The sequence below is a fragment of the Pan troglodytes genome, chromosome 12 (genome assembly GCF_028858775.2).
Source record: "Pan troglodytes isolate AG18354 chromosome 12, NHGRI_mPanTro3-v2.0_pri, whole genome shotgun sequence".
Classification (NCBI taxonomy): Eukaryota; Metazoa; Chordata; class Mammalia; order Primates; family Hominidae; genus Pan; species Pan troglodytes.
Genome location: NC_072410.2, coordinates 60,185,685 through 60,206,593, shown reverse-complemented (window position 1 = coordinate 60,206,593; position 20,909 = coordinate 60,185,685). Strand labels below are relative to the sequence as shown.

At 39.4% G+C, this 20,909-nt stretch overlaps 1 long non-coding RNA gene across 3 annotated transcripts in view; it reads left to right on the top strand.

Moving 5' to 3' along the window:
* The window catches only part of LOC129143225 (uncharacterized), a 91,461-nt gene that overhangs the window by 44,853 nt on the left and 25,699 nt on the right, over positions 1–20,909 (top strand). The gene's annotated exons all lie outside the window — the stretch shown is intronic.

The following is a 20,909-nucleotide window of genomic DNA, read 5'->3' as shown; positions in this document are numbered from 1 at the left end:
TCTATTCACAGCACTTCTCAAAGGTTTATAAGAAAGAATCAGGCTGTGAATTATACAGAAAGCAAAATCTCATGAAAGGAATTTTTATACTATATTAAGTGATATTTCAAGGCTGCCTTTAATATTTTGTCTTCAGAGACATCTCCATTGAGAATTTTTATTAGAAAATTCTTTCCCCTTTAAAATACTGTTTATATAATAGTTTTTTGGTTCGGTGGCGTTTCTTTGTGTTGGTCTACCACACTGCTCACCTGCTATATCAAGCAGCTGCTCCATGCGTCAACCATGTGGGAGATGGGAACGTCAAGCCGAGGGAAGAAAATCAGTAAAGCAAAAACCCGCTTAAGGAAACCTCAGATCTGTCAAGTGAATTATGATACTGATTAGAAGCAGGTGGTCATTTTACTGAATAAGTAACATGTTCCATTTTTAGTAGTGATGTCTTACTAAACTAAAAATATTTTATATATTACACTGTGTAAAGTATAAATTATGTTCCCCTTTCTGGAAGAAAATTGACCTGTTATTGACTGTAATAAAATATTGCTTTCCCCACAGTAAATATTGATACGTTGTTCACTGTTTCCTCTGCCTTACTTTAAATTGTGGTTCTGTGCTTTTAACAAATAATATGCTTTGTTTTCAACAGTATACTTTGCATTGCTTAGCTATGTTCAATTTTGATCCTCAATCACATCAAGATTGTAAGAGTAGAAATGTTATAAATAGACAAGTTAGTACTAAAATGAAAGGTGTACACACAGGTAAAGAGTTCAAATACATTTGAATTATTTATTATACTTAGGTAGCTGAATAATAAAATTCTCCAAATTTTCTTGAAGGTGTTTGCTTTGCAAAATAGAAAATCATTGCCATTATTCTTGTATCCCATTTCCTTTCCCACTGCATTTTTAGTTACTACAGAATTGTTCTTATTTTTTTTTCCAACACATGGTGTGAAGATTAATAGACGTTCAAGGTGATTGGAGACAAGTGTAATAAGATGTCAACAGGGATGTTCTCTGATCCCTGACTAAGGTTCAAAGCTGTGCACAGAACGGGGTAAGTTCACATATTCTAAGTTGAGAAACCACCTATAGTTAGGCCAGCCTACTAAGAAATGTTGATACAGGGAAACAGTCCTACCACAAACGTTTCCCAAACTACCCCATTTGTACTCATGGAAGTATAAGGAAAGGGTGGGTAGAGAGGAGGTTAGCCTTTTGTGAAGTACAATGTTCATAAGGATAATCTCTTCCCTTCCTTCACCCCATTCTCACTGTAAGGGAGAAGATGGAAGCACTTTTTCCCCTCAAAGTCTAGCAAGGAGCCCTCAGGAAAATTACCTATAACATTTAGAAATGCCCAACCATCCCTGCTCTACAAGGTGGGAGATTGGTGATCATCTCATCTCTGACCTCTTCTGGACCAGCTGACTGCTCCGTGCTTGCAGGGCAAGGAGAGGGGACAGAGAGAGACAGCCTAGCTAAGAGAGGAGGCACCACAATAGCCCATATTCCTACCTCCAAGAGAGGCTGCTAGCTGGACCCCTCACGGGAGAGGTCAAGTAGGTGCAAGGTATATATCTCAAGGAACTGGACAGTGGAGAGGACCCCCAATGACCTTTGCCAATGAGGGAGCCAGTACTTGGATTCCCTCCAGTATAGAAGACATTGAAAGTCTGACAGGACTAACTAAAGAAGCAGGAACATCCTACAGAGAAGAAATTGCAACCTTTCTGGGAAGCCATATGAAATATCTACTTCCCTATTCTTGCCCTAATATCAGAAGGGAAGCAACCGAAAGAAAGAGAGGGAAGGATATAAAGAGCAGAGCACCTGCCACTCCACCTTCACACACACATGCACTCCAAGCCACTAGCAGTAGAAGTCGACTTTTGGACAAGTCTGGAGGTAAAGGAGGAAAAGGAAGGGAGGAAAAAACAGTTTTAAATCCTATTTGAAGCTTAACTTGAACAAAACGGAGCTTTACATGCTGGAATGAGATGATCCTAATAACTTGAAGAGGTTAATAAATGGAATCAAGCCAGGGTGTGATTAAAAGAGTTGACACCCAGAAAAAAAAAAAAAAATGAGGGTGGCATATAGTGGGTGGATTTTTTTTTTTTTTTTTTTTTTTTTGAGATGGAGTCTCGCTCTGTTGCCCAGGCTGGAGTGCAGTGGCACGATCTCGGCTCACTGCAAGCTCTGCCTCCCGGGTTCATGCTCTCCTGCCTCAGCCTCCGGAGTAGCTGGGACTACAGGTGCCCACCACCACGCCTGGCTAATTTTTTTGTATTTTCGGTAGAGACAGGGTTTCACCGTGTTAGGCAGGATGGTCTCGATCTCCTGACCTCATGATCCGCCCACCTCGGCCTCCCAAAGTACTGGGAGTACAGGCGTGAGCCACCGCACCCGACCCATGGTGGGTGGGTTTTAAGAAAATAAAGCTATTTCATATTTATGCCCCCAATGAATTGAGAATCCTCAAGAAAATAGTTACATAATCCATCAGAGTTCTGATTTTTAGAGGGGGATGGCATGATCAATTCTGAGTAACAGACAGATGAGATGGATATCAATTCAAGCAAGGAAATAGAATGGTTTTATTTTTTAAGAAAACATTTTTTTCTTTTAATTGAAGTAAGACATGCAAACAAAAAAGTGCAGAGATCAGAACTGTAGACGTCCATGAATTTTGCTCAAGCGAACCCACCTGTGTAACCAGCACCCAGATCAGGAAATAGAACACTACCAACGCCTCCAAACCCCCTGCTTATGTTGCCTCTTAGTCATCAGCCCTCTCTCACTCCCAAAGTCATAATATCTTGATTTCTATACCTGTAGATTAATTTTGCCTGATTCTATTTTTCTGTAAATGAAGTCCTACATTATTTGCCTTTCGTGTTTGCTTCTTCCACTCAACATTACATTTGTGAGATTCATCCATGCTGTTATGTGTTGCAGTAGCCTGTTTGTTCCATTGCAGCACAATATTCTGTTTGAATATACCATGCATTTTATTTATACAAATGGTAATGGAAAAAAATTGTATCCAGTTTGGGCTACTGCAGAGAGTGCTATTGGACTTGCTTGCTTATATTTTACTTATGACTGTCAGGTTACATTCATGAGAGAGACTGACCTGTAATTTTTCTTCCTTGTGATATTCTTGCCAGCTTTGGGCATCAGGGTTGTACTGATCTCATAAAATTGTTGGAAATGATCCCTCTTTTTCTGTTCTCTGGAAGAGTTTGTGGTAAGGTTGATGTTTTTCTTTGTAATGTGTCTAGAAGAATTCACCAGAGAAGCCATCGGTGCCTGGAGCTTCCTTTGTGGGAAGGTTATGAATTTAATTTTTGTTTATAGGTATATAGCTCTTCAGATTTTTTTTACCTTTTTTTCCCCCGATCTGATAAATTGTATGTTTCTAAGAATTCATCCATTTCGGCCGGGTGTGATGGCTCACGCCTGTAATCCCAGCACCTTGGGAGGCCAAGGTGGGCGGATCACTTGAGGTCAGGAGTATGAGACCAGCCTGGCCAATATGGTGAAACCCTGTTTCTACGAAAATACAAAAATTAGCTGGGTGTGGTGGCAGGTGCCTGTAGTCCCAGCTACTCAGGAGGCTGAGGCAGGAGAATTGCTTGAATCCGGGAGGTGGAGGTTGTAGTGAGCTGAGATCGTGCCATTGCACTCCAGCCTGGGTGACAGAGTGAGACCCTGTCTCAAAAAAAAAAAAAAAAATTATTCATTTCACTGGCATGCAGTTGCTTGTAATTTCTTATTGTTATATTCTTAATGCTGATAGGATCTATATTGAGGGCTCCCCTTTCCTTCCTGAAATTGGTTATTTGTACCTTCTCTCTCTCTCTCTCTTTTTTTTTTTTTCCCCTTGGTCAGTGTTGACAGAAGTTTCTCAATTGTATTAGTTTTTTCAAAAAACCAATATTAGGCTTCTTGGTTTTCTCTATTGTATATTTGCTTTCCATTTCATTAATTTCTTTTTTTTAAATTATACTTTAAGTTCTAGGGTACATGTGTACAATATGTAGGTTTGTTACTTATGTATACATGTGCCATGTTGGTGTGCTGCACCCATTAACTCGTCATTTACATTAGGTATATCGCCTAATGCTATCCCTCCCCCGTGCCCCCACCCCATGACAGGCCCTGGTGTGTGATGTTCCCCACCCTGTGTCCAAGTGTTCTCATTGTTCAATTCCCACCTGTGAGTGAGAACATGCGGTGTTTGGTTTTCTATCCTTGCAATTGTTTGCTGAGAATGATGGTTTCCAGCTTCATCCATGTCCCAGAAAGGACATGAACTCATCCTTTTTTTATGGCTGCATAGTATTCCATGGGGTATATGTGCCACATTTTCTTAATCCAGTCTATCATTTATGGACATTTGGGTTGGTTCCAAGTCTTTGCTATTGTGAATAGTGCCACAATAAACATACGTGTGCATGTGTCTTTACAGCAGCATGATTTATAATCCTTTTGGTATATACCCAGTAACGGGATGGCTGGGTCAAATGGTATTTCTTGTTCTAGATCCTTGAGGAATCCCCACACTGTCTTCCACAATGGTTAAACTAGTTTACAGTCCCACCAACAGTGTAAAAGTGTTCCTATTTCTCCACATCCTCTCCAGCACCTGTTGTTTCCTGACTTTTTAATGATTGCCATTCTAACTGGTGTGAGATGGTATCTCATTGTGGTTTTGATTTGCATTTCTCTGATGGCCAGTGATAATGAGCATTTTTTCATGTGTCTGTTGGCTGCATAAATGTCTTCTTTTGAGAAGTGTCTGTTCATATCCTTTGCCCACTTTTTGATGGGGTTGTTTGATTTTTTTCTTGTAAATTTGTTTAAGTTCTTTGTAGATTCTGGATATTAGTCCTTTGTCAGATGGGTAGATTGAAAAGTTTTCTCCCATTCTGTAGGTTGCCTGTTCACTCTGATGGTAGTTTCATTTGCTATGCAGAAGCTCTTTAGTTTAATTAGATCCCATTTGTCAATTTTGGCTTTGTTGCCATTGCTTTTGGTGTTTTAGTCATGAAGTCCTTGCACATGCCTATGTCCTGAATGGTATGGCTTAGGTTTTCTTCTAGGGTTTTTATGGTTTTAGGTCTAACATTTAAGTCTTTAATCCATCTTGAATTAATTTTTGTATAAAGTGTAAGGAAGGGATCCAGTTTGAGCTTTCTACATATAGCTAGTCAGTTTTCCCAGCACCATTTATTAAATAGGGAATCCTTTCCCCAGTTCTTGTTTTTCTCAGGTTTGTCAAAGATCAGTTGGTTGTAGATGTGTGATATTATTTCTGAGGGCTCTGTTCTGTTCCATTGGTCTGTATCTCTGTTTTGGTAACAGTACCATGCTGTTTTGGTTACTGTAGCCTTGTAGTATAGTTTGAAGTCAGGTAGCGTGATGCCTCCATCTTTGTTCTTTTGGCTTAGGGTTGTCTTGGCAATGCCAGCTCTTTTTTGGTTCCATATGAACTTTAAAGTAGTTTTTTCCAATTCTGTGAAGAAAGTCATTGGTAGCTTGATGGGGATGGCATTGAATCTATAAATTACCTTGGGCAGTATGGCCATTTTCGCGATATTCATTCTTCCTATCCATGAGCATGGAATGTTCTTCCATTTGTTTGTGCCCTCTTTTATTTCACTGAGCAGTGGTTTCTAGTTCTCCTTGAAGAGGTCCTTCACATCCTTTGTAAGTTGGATTCCTAGGTATTTTATTCTCTTTGAAGCAATTGTGAATGGGAGTTCACTCATGACTTGGCTCTCTGTTTGTCTGTTATTGGTGTATAGGAATGCTTGTGATTTTTGCACATTGATTTTGTATCCTGAGGTTTTGCTGAAGTTGCTTATGAGCTTAAGGAGATTTTGGGCTGAGACTGTGGGATTTTCTAAATATACAATCATGTCATCTGCAAACAGGGAAAACTTGACTTCATCTTTTCCTAATTGAATACACTTTCTTTCTTTCTCCTGCCTGATTGCCCTGGCCAGAACTTCCAACACTATGTTGAATAGGAGTGGTGAGAGAGGGCATCCCTGTCTTGTGCCAGTTTTCAAAGGGAATGCTTCTAGTTTTTGCCCATTTAGTATGATATTAGCTGTGCGTTTGTCATAAATAGCTCTTATTATTTTGAGATACGTCCCATCAATACCTAGTTTATTTAGTGTTTTTAACATGAAGTGCTGTTGAATTTTGTCAAAGGCCTTTTCTGCATCTATTGAGTTAATCATGTGGTTTTTGTCTTTGGTTCTGTTTATATGATGGATTACGTTTATTGATTTGCATATGTTGAACCAGCCTTGCATCCCAGGGATGAAGCCCACTTGATCATGGTGGATAAGCTTTTTGATGTGCTACTGGATTTAGTTTGCCAGTATTTTATTGAGGATTTTTGCATCAATGTTCATCAGGGATATTGGTCTAAAATTCTCTTTTTTTGTTGTGTCTCTGCCAGGCTTTGGTATCAGGATGATACTGGTCTCATAAAATGAGTTAGGAGAGATTCCCTCTTTTTCTATTGATTGGAATAGTTTCAGAAGGAATGGTACCAGCTCCTCTTTGTATCTCCGGTAGAATTTGGCTGTGAATCCATCTGGTCCTGGACTTTTTTTGGTTGGTAGGCTCTGAATTATTGCCTCAATTTCAGAGCCTGTTATTAGTCTATTCAGGGATTCAACTTCTTCCTGGTTTAGTCTTGGGATGGTGTACATGTCCAGGAATTCATCCATTTCTTCTAGATTTTCTAGTTTATTTGTGTAGAGGTGTTTATAGTATTCTCTGATGGTAGTTTGTATTTCTGTGGGATCAGTAGTGATATCCCCTTTATCATTTTTTATTGCGTCTATTTGATTCTTCTCTCTTTTCTTCTTCATTGGTCTTGCTAGCAGTCTATCAATTTTGTTGATCTTTTCAAAAAACCAGCTCCTGGATTTACTGATTTTTTGAAGGGTTTTTTTGCGTCCCATCTCCTTCAGTTCTGCTCTGATCTTTGTTATTTCTTGCCTTCTGCTAGCTTTTGCATGTGTTTGCTCTTGCTTCTCTAGTTCTTTTAATTGTGATGTTAGGGTGTCAATTTTAGATCTTTCCTGTTTTCTCTTGTGGGCATTCAGTGCTTTAAATTTCCCTCTACACACTGCTTTAAATGTGTCCCAGAGATTCTGGTATGTTGTGTCTTTGTTCTCATCGATTTCATAGAACATCTTTGTTTCTGCCTTCATTTCATTATGTACCCAGTAGTCATTCAGGAGCAGGTTGTTCCAGTTTCCACGTAGTTGAGTGGTTTTGAGTGAGTTTCTTAATCCTGAGTTCTAGTTTGATTGCACTGTGGACTGAGAGACAGTTTGTTATAATTTCTGTTCTTTTGCATTTGCTGAGTAGTGCTTTACTTCCAACTATGTGGTCAGTTTTGGAATAAGTGCGATTGGTGCTGAGAAGAATGTATATTCTGTTGATTTGGGGTGGAGAGTTCTGTAGATGTCTGTTAGGTTCACTTGGTGTAGAGCTGTGTTCAGGTCCTGGATATCCTTGTTAACTTTCTGTCTTGTTGATCTGTGTAATGTTGACAGTGGGGTGTTGAAGTCTCCCATTATTATTGGGTGGGAGTCTCAGTCTCTTTGTAGGCCTCTAAGGACTTGTTTTATGAATCTGGGTGCTCCTGTATTGGGTGCATATATATTTCGGATAGTTAGCTCTTCTTGTTGAATCGATCCCTTTACCATTATGTAATGGCCTTCTTTGACTCTTTTGATCATTGTTGGTTTAAAGTCTGTTTTATCAGAGACTAGGATTGCAACCCCTGCTTTTTCTTGTTTTCCATTTGCTTGGTAGATCTTCCCCTATCCCTTTATTTTGAGCCTATGTGTGTGTCTGAAAGTGAGATGGGTCTCCTGAATACAGCACACTGATGAGTCTTGACTCTTTATCTAATTTGCCAGTCTGTGTCTTTTAATTGGAGCATTTAGCCCATTTACATTTAAGGTTAATATTGTTATGTGTGAATTTGATCCTGTCATTATGATGTTAGCTGGTTATTTTGCTTGTTAGTTGATGCAGTTTCTTCCTAGCATCGGTGGTCTTTACAATTTGGCATGTTTTTGCAATGGCTGGTACCAGTTGTTCCTTTCCATGCTTAGTGCTTCCTTCAGGAGCTCTTGTAAGGCAGGCCTGGTGGTGACGAAATCTCTCAGCATTTGCTTGTCTGTAAAGTATTTTATTTCTCCTTCACTTATGAAGCTTAGTTTGGCTGGATTTGAAATTCTGGGTTGAACATTCTTTTCTTTAAGGATGTTGAATATTGGCCCCCACTCTCTTATGGCTTGTAGAGTTTGTGCTGAGAGATCAGCTGTTAGTCTGATGGGCTTCCCTTTGTGGGTAACCTGACCTTTCTCTCTGGCTGCCCTTAACATTTTTTCCTTCATTTCAACTTTGGTGAATCTGATAATTATGTGTCTTGGAGTTGCTCTTCTCGAGGAGTATCTTTATGGCATTCTCTGTATTTCCTGAATTTGAATGTTGGCCTGCCTTGCTAGGTTGGGGAAGTTCTCCTGGATAATATCCTGCAGAGTGTTTTCCAAGTTGGTTCCATTCTCCGTGTCACTTTCAGGTACACCAATCAGACGTAGATTTGGTCTTTTCACATAGTCCCATATTTCTTGAAGGCTTTGTTTATTTCTTTTTACTCTTTTTTCTCTAAACTTCTCTTCTCTCTGTATTTCATTCATTTGATCTTCAATCACTGATACCCTTTCTTCCACTTGATCAAATCGGCTACTGAAGCTTGTGCATTCGTCATGTAGTTCTTGTGCCATGGTTTTCAGCTCCATCAGGTCATTTAAGGTCTTCTCTAGGCTGTTTATTCTAGTTAGCCATTCGTCTAATCTTTTTTAAGGTTTTTAGCTTCTTTGTGATGGGTTCGAACATCCTCCTTTAGCTCGGAGAAGTTTGTTATTACTGATCGTCTGAAGCCTTCTTCTCTCAACTCGTCAAAGTTATTCGCCATCCAGCTTTGTTCCATTGCTGGTGAGGAGCTGCATTCCTTTGGAGGAGAAGAGGTGCTCCGGTTTTTAGAATTTTCAGCTTTTCTGCTCTGGTTTCTCCCCATCTTTGTGGTTTTATCTACCTTTGGTCTTTGATGATGGTGATGTACAGATGGGGTTTTGGTGTGGATGTCCTTTCTGTTTGTTAGTTTTCCTTCTAACAGTCAGGACCCTCAGCTGCAGGTGTGTTGGAGTTTGCTGGAGGTCCACTCCAGACCCTGTTTGCCTGGGTATCACCAGCGGAGGCTGCAGAACAGCAAATATTGCAGAATGGCAAATGTTGCTGCCTGATCCTTCCTCTGGAAGCTTCGTCTCAGAGGGGCACCCAGCTGTATGAGGTCAGCCCCTACTGGGAGGTGTCTCCCAGTTTGGCTACTCGGGGGGCAGGGACCCACTTGAGGAGGCAGTCTGTCTGTTCTAAGATTTCATACTCCATGCTGGGAGAACCACTACTCTCTTCAAAGCCGTCAGACAGGGACGTTTAAGTCTGCAGAAGTTTCTGCTGCCTTTTGTTCAGCTATTCCCTGCCCCCAGAGTTGGAGTCTGCAAAGGGAGGCAGGCCTCCTTGAGCTGTGGTGGGCTCCACCCAGTTCGAGCTTCCTGGCTGCTTTGTTTACCTACTCAAGCCTCAGCTATGGCGGATGCCCCTCCCCAGCCTTGCTGCCACCTTCGGTTGGATTTCAGACTGCTGTGCTAGCAGTGAGTGAGGCTCCATGGGCATTGGACCCTTGGAGCCAAGCATGGGATATAATCTCCTGTTGTGCCATTTGCTAAGACCATTGGAAAAGCGCAGTATTAGGGTGGGAGTGACCCGATTTTCCCGGTACTGTCTGTCATGGCTTCCCTTCGCTAGGAAGGGAATTCCGCGACCCCTTGTGCTTCCCGGGTGAGGCGATGCCCTGCCCTGCTTCAGCTCACACTCTGTGCACTGTACCCATTGTCCAATAAGCCCCAGTGAGATGAACCTGGTACCTCAGTTGGAAATGCAGAAATCACCATCTTCTGCATCGCTCACTCTGGGAGCTATAGACTGGAGCTGTTCCTATTCAGCCATCTTGGAACATCTATTTTCTTTTCTAATCTTTATTATTTCCTTATTCTTGCCTTCTGTGGGTTTAATTTTCTGTCCCCCCCACCTTTGGATATGACTTTTTATATTTTATTTTATTTTATTTTATTTTTGAGACGGGGTCTCACTTTGTCACCTGGGCTGGAGTGCAGTTGCTCAATCTCAGCTAACCACAACCTTGATCTCCCAGGTTCAAGTGATCCTCCTGCCTCAGCCCCCCAAGTAGCTGGGGCTACAGCCATGTGCTTCCATGCTTGCCTAATTTTTCTATTTCTTGTAGAGACAGTGTTTCACCATGTTGGCCAGGCTAATCTCAAACTCCTGAGCTCAAGCGATCTGCCTGCTTTGGCCTCCCAAAGTGCTGGGATTACAGGAGTGAGCCACTGTGCCTGGCTGGATATGGCTTTTTAGGTAGATATTATGAATCATTAGTTTTTAGATTTTCTTTTTTAAATATATGCATTAAAGATTATAAATTTTCCTTTAAGTTTGGCTTGTTCTTACACTCCATACATTTTAATATGTAGTATTTTCATTATCATTTTGTTTAAAATATGTTTCAATTTCTATTGAGATATCTTCTTTGACTCACAGATTATTTGGAAATGTATTGTTTTTATTTCCAAACACTAGGAAATTTCTAGTTATCTTTTTTGTAATTGATTTCTAACTTAACTCCATTATGGTTGGATAACATACTCTGCATTATTTCAATCCTTTGATATTTGTTGAAACTTTTTGTTGGCCCAGCATTTGATCAATTTTGATAAATGTCCAGGTACACTTGAAAAGAATGTGTTTTCTTCATTTTTTGGGTGTAATTTCTATGTAAGTTCAATGGGCGATGCATGTTATGTTGTTCAAATCATCTATGGCCTGATTTTTTTTTGTCTACTTGTTGTCAAAGATGTCAGAGATGTGTTAAAATCTTCCATTCTGATTGTTAATTTGTTCATTTCTTTTTTTAGTTCTTTATGATATTTTGAAATTATGTTATTAGGAGCTCGGAAATTTAGAATTGTCATATCTTCCTAGTGAATTGACCCTTTTATAATTATGAAATACACTGCTTTATCTCTAGAAATACTTTAAAGTGTGCTCTGGTTTTTAGCTTTCTTTTAATAAATATTGATAGTATATATATATATTCCCATCTTTTTACTTTCAAATTCTGTGTGTTCTTAAGATGTGTATCTTATAAGTGTCAAATAGCTTTTTTTCCAATTATTCTGAAAAATCTTTGTCTTTTAATTGGATATTTTAGTCCATTTACATTTTTAATAATTATTGAAATTGCAGGGTTTAAGTCTATTATTTTGCTACTAGTTTTCTATTTGTCCTACTTTTTCTATATTCCCTTTGCTCTCCTTTCTTGGCTCCCCTTTCTTGTTAGGATTTATTTTTAATTATCTTATACCCCATTCTGTTGGCTTGTGAATTATACATTATTGTGTTATTCTTTTTGTAGTTATTCTGGAGATAAAATGCCTCCTTGAATCTAATACAGACTAATCTTATGCTACTTCCAAGACAATGTAAGGACTCTGCTTGCCCCTGTTCTGCCTGTTAGTGTTAATGTTGTCACATATTTTAATTCTGCATGCAGTTGAAACCCCACAATATGTTGTTATTATTATTGTTTTACATAGTTAGTATTCATTAGATTTATCCAGATCTTTTTACTTTCTGTTGTTCTTTATTCCTTCCTGCACCTCTGTGCTTCTCTCTGGGATTATATCTCTTTGTTTCAGTATCAGTCTACTAACAATAGACCCTCTTGGGTTTGTTTGGGGTTTTACTGTTGTTGTTATTGGTCTGAAATATCTTTATTTTGCTTTTGTTTTTGAAAGCTGTTTATTTTTGAAAGCTGTTTCACTGGGTATCGAATCCTAGGAGGACAATTATTTCCTTTCACCTCTTTAAAGATGACATATATGAAAAGTCAGTTGTCAGTCTTATTCTTTTTTCTTTGAAGGTAATGTGTCCTTCCCTCTGGCTACTTTGAAAATTTTACTTTGTCTTTGGTTTAAAGTGTTTGACTGTGATATGCCTAAGATGTGAATTTTAATTTTTTTAAATGCAAATTTCTTGAGGTACATAGCACTTCTTGTGGCTTCATATATTTTGGAATTTTGGAAAATCTTGGCGATTGTCTATTCAAATATTGCTTCTTCTCCCATTTTCTCTTTTTCTCTCTCTTCATTTCTGAAACTCCAGTTACATCTAAAAGTAGACTTCTTTACATTTGTATTATGTATGTCTCTTATGGTTTTAAAATGTATTTTTTCTTTTTCTTTTTGAGACAGAGTCTGGCTCTGTTGCCTAGGTTGGAGTGTAGTGGTGCAATCTTGGCTCACTGCAACCTCCACTTCCTGGGCTCAAGCCATCCTCCCACCTCAGCCCCCCAGATAGCTGGGACTACAGGCACACGGTACCACACCTGGCTAAGTTTTTTTTTTTTTTTTTTTTTTTTTTGGAGAGATGGTGTTTCACCATGTTGCCCAGGCTCAAACTCCTGGCTGGCCTCAAAAGAGATCTGCCCACCTTGATGTCCCAAAGTGTTGGGATTATAGGCGTGAGCCACTGCACCCAGCCTTTAAAATCTATTTCCTTTTTTCTCCCCATGCTTTGATCCATGAGTATATTTAGAAGCAAAATTGGTGATTATTAGGCAGACTGTGTTTACTACGAGCAAATTATATCATTCTAACCTCACTTTTTTCTTTGCTAGAATTACCAGATAATGCCTATCATACCCAGTGTTTCTTTCCAGATGAAAATGCCTCATCCACAGCCCTCTGTTCATGGAAGTAGAGTTGGGATATTCCCTGCACAGCAGTGGCCAGTCAGATTAGCTCTCTCTGTGATTTGGAATAGGGCAGTGTAGGAGGGACTGGTGAGTCAGTAACAAAAACAACAAAATAACAAAATAAGATCCTAAAACAGAAGCAGATACTTGAAGGAGGTACCATGTAGGCAATAAACCAGAGATGCAGAGTAGATTTTGTCCAGAACTGCCTTGGCTCCTGGGAGCTATTTAATTCTAGGTATAGTACGTGTAATCTTATGAAAAAAGCCCATTTCTTGAGGTGACCTGAATGAACCTCTCTTCCTTGCAATCAGAAGGGACTAATCTATCCAGGAAATGTGAAAAAAAATGTGTATCTGGGCTTCAGCAAAGTATTTCACTAAGACGTGCAATATCTTATGGACAAAATTCAAAAATTTTCATTAAATGTGAATATATTTAATAAATCAGTTAATTAGAAACTTGTTAAGTGAACATACCCAAAGGATACTAATTAATGAATTGCTTCAGCCTGTAGGGAGGATTTTGTTGTTGTTGTTTTAAATATAAGGTTCTTGCCTTGACCCTGTTCTATTAAACACTGTTATCACCTTTGTTGAAAACAGGCGCTTATCAAATTCACTAATGGAAAGCATATTATTTAATAGGCGCTTACAAGCTGGAACAATGGCTACTTCTTTTTTTGTTGTTGTTGAGACGGAGTCTCACTCTTTGGGCCAGGCTGGAGTGCAGTGGCAAGATCTCGGCTCACTGCAAGCTCCACCTGCCGGGTTCATGCCATTCTCCTGCCTCAGCCTCCCCAGTAGCTGGAACTACAGGCACCTGCCACCACGCCTGGCTAATTTTTTGTATTTTTGGTAGAGATGGGGTTCACCATGTTAACCAGGATGGTCTTGATCTCCTGACCTCGTGATCCGCCTGCCTCGGCCTCCCAAAGTGCTGGGATTACAGGCGTGAGCCACTGTGCCCGGCTGAACAATGGCTACTTCTAACAAGAACACATTTAAAAAACAATTTTGATTATAAAAATAACATATTCTTATTGCCAAATATTGATAAAATTGAGAAAATTGTTTTTATGTCATAGACATTCTCAAATTCTATATCTTCTATAATATAATATTTAATATAAATAGATTAAAGACCAGCTCTTAGGTTCAGGATACCAGTTAGATAACCTCTAGATGGAAGAGTTTTGAGGTTGCCAGCTTCAGTGTGCTTTGGCTGCTGAAAAACTACTGGGATTTTGGGCAACATTAATAAAGGTTAAGTTCCAGAACCAGAGAGGCTACAGTTCTACAGTACTGTCAAAGGGACCAGGCTTCACAGTATGTTTGATTTAGATATGCTTGAGATTATTTATTTTATTGGTTAATATTTGAACAATTGTTGGGCAGAGAGTCTGTGTAATAAAAATACTCCCTCATCCTCAAGATATGGCTGAGACAAATTTTCTTAGTGATCAAGGCAGATAAAAAGTACAGCTTCAACTGTTCATTTTTATTTAGACTCCTAAATTTGCTTGAGGTTGTCTGATACAAATATCACAGGCATTAAAGTTAAACATTTCTCAGGAAACTTTTGTGCTCTTAAAACCACACCTCCATTTCCAATGGACATAGTCCAAGTTTAGCTAGAATTTGCTTGACATAAAGTAGAGCTTGCTGACACAAAATTCAATGTTAGAAGCATTCTTTTTAAAATCAAGAAGACAAGGCTGTCTACTACTGCTCCTTTCTTTTACTCAGTACTGAACCAGGCAAGAAAAAAAAAAATAAAAGGTATAAAGATTGGAAATGAAGATATAAAAACTCATTATCTAGAGTTGAATTTCATGTGCTTTTAACTTTTTAGTAGCTTCCTAGGCTGTTTCACAGCTACATGTATCACACTTATTCCACATGTTGTGAGGAAATAACTAAAAGAGATTTGCAGGAAAATAACTGTGGTGGCAATGAGGGGACTTTAAAAACCATGGTACATGAAGAAAAGATTTGGGAATATTTCACTTGGGGGAAAAAAGACTCACAGGAGGGAAAAAAAGAGTCGAATTAGTTTGCCTTCAACTATTTAAAAGAAGAATTGTTATTCGAAACAGGGATTATCTACACCCTCCCCCACCCCCCCACCCCAACCCGCCAACCCCAAGGCCCCGGGAACCAGTGTCAACAGACAGGCAAGAGGAAGAGAGATATAAACTCTGGCAGAACTTTAAGAGTCAGAGTAATTCAAAACTGTGATGGGGTGCCTTAAGAGGTGGACAGTTCTTTGTCACTAGAGGTTTTCAGCTAAAGGCTAAGTAACCATGTGGTAGGAATGCTGTAGAATCCTCTAAGGCTTTAGGAACTAAAGAGCTCATTGTTCTTTGTTTGTTTGTTTTGAGACAGGGTCTTGCTCTGTCACCCAGGCTGGAGTACAGTGGTGTGATCATGGCTCACTGTAGCCCTGACCTTCTGGGCTCAAGCAATCTTCCTGCCTCACCCTCGTGTAACTAGGATTACAGGCATGCACCTCCATGCCTGGCTTTTTTTTTTTTTTTTAAGTTTTTTTTGTAGAGACGAGTCTTGCTATATTGTCCAGGCTGGTTTCAAACTCCTGGCCTCAAATAATCCTCCCACCTCTTCCTCCCAAAGCATTAGGATTACAGATGTGAGCCACCATGCCCAGCCACGAGCTCATATTTCTGAACCATGCACTGTCTCATTTAATCATGGCAATCCAATGAGGGACATTATTTCATCCCATTTATCAAATGAAGCAGAATGTTTGACAAAAAGAGTTGTCTGGTATAACATCGCGGATAAGTATGAAAACCTGAGTTCAGGCCCGTGCAGTCTGTTTCCAGAGCTTTGACTCTTAACAGAATTTATTGCACTAAATTGTCTGGAAAGAGTGGCTGGTTTCAATAATCTTCAAGCTTTCTTCAAACCCTGAGACTGTATAATTGTATGGGGGAAAAAGTCATGCCTAAAGGGGTTTGCATTAAAGATAAATTTTGTTGGCAGTGATGGCAGTTCTTGTTTTAGTATCTAAGCTTTAAGTTATGAATAAAATAAAAGTTACTGAAAATCCAATTAATCTAAATTAAAAAAACTATTGGATATTCACACGTCTACCAAGGCACAAATAAGTTGGTAGACAATGGCTGGGATCCCAGTAGATGCTCTTGGGGCTCTGGCAATAAGACTAAGCCTATAAATACCAGATGTAGTATGTCTTACAAAACCAAATATCAGCAGTTTTGAAACATCATGGTACTGGGTTTTTCTTCTAAAGCCAGCAGTTGATGTTAGGCTACTTTTATATCATCTCTAAACAAAGTTGTTTTATTTGGCATTTTTGAATGTTTTATCACTGAGCTATAGATTATATCATACCATCACAGTCACAGAATGTCGTTTAAAATTTGTAGTTAGGTGCATTCTTCTGTATACATATGCAACTCCTTCAAATATAAAAACTAGATAAATATATATAGAAGTAATGTGTGTGCAAGAGATAAGTACAGAGATTGGCCATTTGCCATTGTTATTAGGAAGAAAGGCATGCACACTGAGAGTTTTAACAAATTACAAATGCCAGGAAGAAAATAATATGGCTGTGTTTGAAAAGATCATGCTATTTACTTGACAGGCTCTGCCAGGGCAAAGTTACAGCTGTGGCCCTGCTTTGCAGATCATTTAAACAGGCTTTTCTTTATGTCACTGGCACTTTGGTCACATCCACAGAGCTTTGCCATCAGTAAATAATAATTATTATGTGTGAGAAGATAGCCGACAAGCAGCTCCAGTGTCAACACCACCATAAATGAATCAACAGACGCACACATTCGTTTCAATGGGTTTTGTTTAGTTTTTAATTTATGAACACTATCAGCCTTGTTAGAAGAGAAATAGAAGAAAAATCTATAGATTATAAGTTTGAAAAATTATAGTGATGTATATTACACATATATATATTTGAGTGTGTGTGTATTCTAAAAAATCAAGACTGTCTTTTAATGTATTCTATCTAATCCTCTTTTTAATCTTTCTATATTCTTTATATTTGAATGTTTCTCATATTAACATTCCTTATGTCATATCGTCTTTATATTCATCTACCTAGGCAAACACGGGATAGTGAAAAGAGTTGGACAGCCTGATTTTAAACGTCACTACTTCCTAGCTGAGTTACTTGAATTCAGACTCAATTTCTCAATCGAAAATAATACCTACTGAGCAGATGAAAGGAAATTATGAACACAAAGATGTTCTGTAAGCTATGAAGAAAGTATCACACCAAAGTCAGGTCCAAAGGTCCATTTCCTCTAGTTTTGTCTTAGGTGGAAACTCAAAAGATCTATAAACCATTTTTTAAGTAGCTAATGATGGAAATAAGCATGGATATGAATCATGGTACAGCACAATGGAAATATTTCACTGAACTCTTTTCTATTTATCCTTATTTTAGCTGTCATGGTGAACTATGAAGGCTACTGGTTACTGTTATTGTAGTAAAAGTTCCTGTAGTTGTTATTGTAGTCATTTTTCTACTGTTATAAGAAATACTATAATAGAAGCAAATTGTAGTCAGCTAAGAGAAGAAGGGGACAACCTGTGTAGATGTGGTTGGCATTTAATAAACATTATTTAGTTAACACATGCATATGTACTCAACATTTCCATCTTATGTTAATCTTTGGAAATTTAAGGGAATGAAAAATGGCTTGGCAATTGTTTTGAGGCTTCATTTCTCAGAGCTTATTTGGCATTTTGGCCCTATAGGAATAGGTGGGGCAGCAAATCCCAGATTGAATTTCTGAAGCATTCTTCTGCCTGAGCGTTTTGGAAAGTCACACAAGGCATTAGTAGGAGGCTCCTGTGGAAAAAAGCTCTCTTAACTTTTTTCAGGATGTGACTAGAATTTCAAATTTCTTTGCTTATAGCAAGTTAGTTGGGTATTCCTTACTTTGCTTTGTACTTAAATAAAGGACACATTGATCCTTTAAAAGCTTTGGGGAAGGACAGAGTTTTTTATTTAACAGTCTGCCACTGGGGTGAGAGACGGGTTCAGGTTTGAATGGTACAGTGCTGTCAGGATTTTTCCAGTCTGAAAACTCCAAGGCGAGAGATGTCATCCCGAGTGGCAGACAGTGATCCCTGCAAGATGCCGGGGAGGCCGGCAGTACATAATGTATAAGGATGGAGGGGGCAAAAGAGGAGGCTGGAGAAAGAGTGGCTTCATTCCTAGTCATGGGGTGGATTGTTCACTTTGTGTTACTCTTCTGTGATGACCAAAATGCTTCTTTAACTCAGCAAGAAGCCTATGATTTTTAGGGAAAAGAAGTGCTTCCAATTTTAACCACACAGATTTGTATGAGGAAAGCATTAGTGCTGTTTGGTTTGTGTGTATTATATGGGTTTGGATTACAATAATTCCTCCCTTTTGTATAATGTTTTGCAGTTTTTAAAGCACTTCATGCTCTAAATCATTACCATAAACACTGATAGGAGGGTACAGATGGCTCTTCACTCACAATGGCTCCAATTTAGACCCCTACTTTTATGACCTTTTTTATTGCAAATATGATCCTCCCAGTTTTGGCTAAATCTCACCATGGTGCTTGCTTATGACTCTCACTTTAGGTGACAGGAAAAATAAAGCTGCTCTTATGTTGATTGGCTCTAGGAGTAAAGTGGAAAAACTTGATTTTATGGATGCAGCTGTAGATGAAGCAAACCTATATGCACTTGAATTAGGCAACACTCTTGCAAAGCCATTGTCTATCTGTATCTATCTTTCAAAGAGCTGCCCCAAGACATCAAAGGCGGAAATTTTTACTGCAAGCAAAAGCTTTTTAGAGCACTTCTGGAAGATGGCAAAATATTAGCTGTTCAGGGAAGAAGCCATAAGAACCAACAGAGTGGCATCAAATAATTTGCCCACAAAGTCTGCTAAAGATGAAGGCTATTGTATGCTATGAGTATTCAGTAATAATAAAATTGGGTGCAGAGATGGGAAGAGGATGAGGAGTAGTGACAGAAGGAGAAAAGGAAGAGGACACAGCAACATGGAAAACTTGAACATTCAAAGAAATGTCTACCCACTGAATTTATGGATAGAAATTTTGGACAGATGGCCCTAATTTTGATCACAGTTTGAAAGCCCTTAGAGCACTGAAGCATTTACTTGCTCTGGGGAGATTTATCCGAAAAATAAAATATCGTTAGTTGGAATTTCTTTGGATTTGTGTTTTTGAAAGCGTCAGCCAGTTAGTTGATAAAGAAGTATCTTCCAAAAGATCATGTACAACGTTGACTTTTTCTTTTTAAACTTAGAAAATCATTGTAAAAGCATATCTTTGTTTTTGCATGATTGATTTTGGTATTTTATAGTGTAAAACGGGTCTCCAGGAATACTATCTTCACTAATAACCTTAGAGATAATAAAGGTTTAACTTATGGAAGCTTAGCTTGTGACCAATATCTAGGAATAAATTAGAGCTTAGGTACCCATCATATTAGCCCCAGTTTATAAATGAGAAACAGATCACGAAGAAGTAAAACAATTTACTGACTTCCCCTAAAAAGGCAGACGAGGTCATGTAATGCCACATTACCAGGCTGAAATGTAATAATGTTTCCCTTTATCTCCCTACCTGAGAAACATGTTTTTCAGACCATGAAGCAAATACTCATATGACATTTGAAGGACTCCAATTTTCATATGTTGGCAACATCAAGTACATTAGTTGATGAACATACTATACTTGTTATCAACTATTACCAATGTTTAAATACCATTAAATTCTAACAGATAAAGACAATTTAGAGCAAGGTAAGTATAAGCATACAGTTGAAGCGGGAAAAGTTCCCTTGTCCCCCTCGCAGGGCGTGAGATGAGGGTGTGACTTGCTTCTTCAGTGCCCCGCTGCACAAGCCTGTAGGGGAGTCTACAGACGGGCAGGGAGCCCCATGGCAGTGTCTAGGGGTGAATGTTTACAGCTCCTGAAGCCCCAATGGGCGTGTGTTACACGGTGCTCTTTTAGTTTAGCCATCCATAGGCCGCTTGTGTTAGCTTAATTAAACCCCTGCCTTATCACAAGGGCAGAGGGCTTTCTGTATCCTGGGGTTCTTGGGTTGGTGTACCGGAAGAATCGGATCACACATAGGCTCAGAGAATGAGTGCAAAGTTTTATTGCGTTGAAGTAGCTCTCAGCAGATGGGGGAGCCGGAAGGGAGATGGTTTTCCCCTGGAACTCAGCAGCCTGGGCTCTCCTCAGACTGCCCCAGCCAAACTCCGTGTCATTCTGCAGGGGTGGTCTGTGGCCTGCTGCAGTGGTTGGTGGCCTGCTGGCGTGCTGGTACTTGTCGGTGCATTCCTCTCTACGTCCAGCTGCCCATGTGTTCTTCTGCTGATGCACTCCTCTTGATGTCCAGCTGCCTGGATGTCTGCCTGCTAGGGTCTGGGGTTTTTATAGGCACAGGATGGGAGCGTGGCAGGCCAGGGTGGTCTTGGGAAATGCAACATTTGGGCAGGAAAACAAAAATGCCTGTCCTCACCTAGGTCCATGGGCAGAGGCCATGGGGTAAAGCCCTAGCCAGGGATCACGCACTCCTCCCTTCCGTATCATTTAAAGGGACCACACTTCCTTTCCCAGCATTTCCTTTCATGTATCACAGTAATGCTTTGGAATTAACCACCTACTCATCTTGAAAATAAGTAAGTAACCACTTTATTGTTTCAGTGGAAGGCATGTCCCTTCTTCAGACTCAATCTAATCTACCTGGAATCCATCCTTTCCTGCCTTTTCCAGGAAATCGTTATTGTTCCTCACTCTCCCCTACCTTCAACCTCTTTCTCTGTCTACTGGTGTTTATGAGCCTAAATGGTCAGAAAAGGCTCAAGCCTCTCCCACTTTTACACACACACACACATACACACACACACCTCATTCAACCAGCTATCTCTTTATCTTTCTT